Here is a 1,069-nt window from a genome sequence, read left to right as displayed (position 1 = left end):
TGGTGGCTCACGCCTGTAATCCCAGCACTTTGGGAGGCCGAGGCCGGTGGATCACGAGGTCAAGAGATCAAGACCATCCTGGTCAACATGGTGAAACCCCGTCTCTACTAAAACTACAAAAAATCAGCTGGGCATGGTGGCGCGTGCCTGTAATCCCAGCTACTCAGGAGGCTGAGGCAGGAGAATTGCCCGAACCCAGGAGGCGGAGGTTGCGGTGAGACGAGATCGCGCCATTGCACTCCAGCCTGGGTAACAAGAGCGAAACAACTCCGTCTCAAAAAAAAAAAAGACTGAATTCCTCTTATTCTTGGCATTAAAAAGAAGGAATTTGACTTGCTTTTTTAGCTGGGACCACAGGCAGGTGTCACCATACTGAGCTAATTTTTTAAGTTTTTGTAGCTGTAGGGTGGGTCTCCCTGTGTTGTGCAGGCTGATTTTGAACACCTGGCTAAAAGTGATTCTCCACCACGGCCTCTCAAAGAACTAGGATTATAGGCATTAGCCACTGCACTCAGCACTTTTTATTTAAAAAGACTAGAGCAATCCTCCCATCTCAGCTTTCCAAAATGCTGAGGTTATATGGGCCAGTATCCATTTACTCTAAATAATGACATCTTTTGGCACAGGTAATGTTCATTAATAAGTGGCTCTTTGGCTAATTAACTTTGATTTTTTTATCATAAAAACAATACAGGTGAAGACTCGTAAGAAAATATTTGGTTGAAACACTTTTCTGAAAATCCTGTCATGCATATGTTCATCCTTGAATGTATACAATAAGGATCATCTTAGGGAATTTATTTGCTTCAATGAAAAAAAATCTGTATTCGGCAAATTAAGGAAATTATTTCATGATTAGGAGTTAATCACACAAACATGATAGCCTGAGTAAAATAAGACGCCATTTATTTTTTAAAAGTTAAATCCTAGTGGCCGGGCGTGGTGGCTCACGCTTGTAATCCCAGCACTTTGGGAGGCTGAGTCGGGTGGATTACCTGAGGTCAGCAGTTCAAGACCAACTTGGCAACATGGTGAAACCCCGTCTCTTTTAAAAAAAAAAAAAATACAA

At 42.3% G+C, this 1,069-nt stretch overlaps 1 protein-coding gene across 1 annotated transcript in view; it reads right to left on the bottom strand.

The window, feature by feature from the left end:
* Positions 1-1,069, bottom strand: part of SMARCC1 (SWI/SNF related, matrix associated, actin dependent regulator of chromatin subfamily c member 1) — a 207,675-nt gene that overhangs the window by 108,495 nt on the left and 98,111 nt on the right. The gene's annotated exons all lie outside the window — the stretch shown is intronic.

The sequence above is a fragment of the Cebus imitator genome, unplaced genomic scaffold (assembly GCF_001604975.1).
Source record: "Cebus imitator isolate Cc_AM_T3 unplaced genomic scaffold, Cebus_imitator-1.0 Scaffold0, whole genome shotgun sequence".
Classification (NCBI taxonomy): domain Eukaryota; kingdom Metazoa; phylum Chordata; class Mammalia; order Primates; family Cebidae; genus Cebus; species Cebus imitator.
This window is presented reverse-complemented; position numbering and strand designations above follow the sequence as displayed.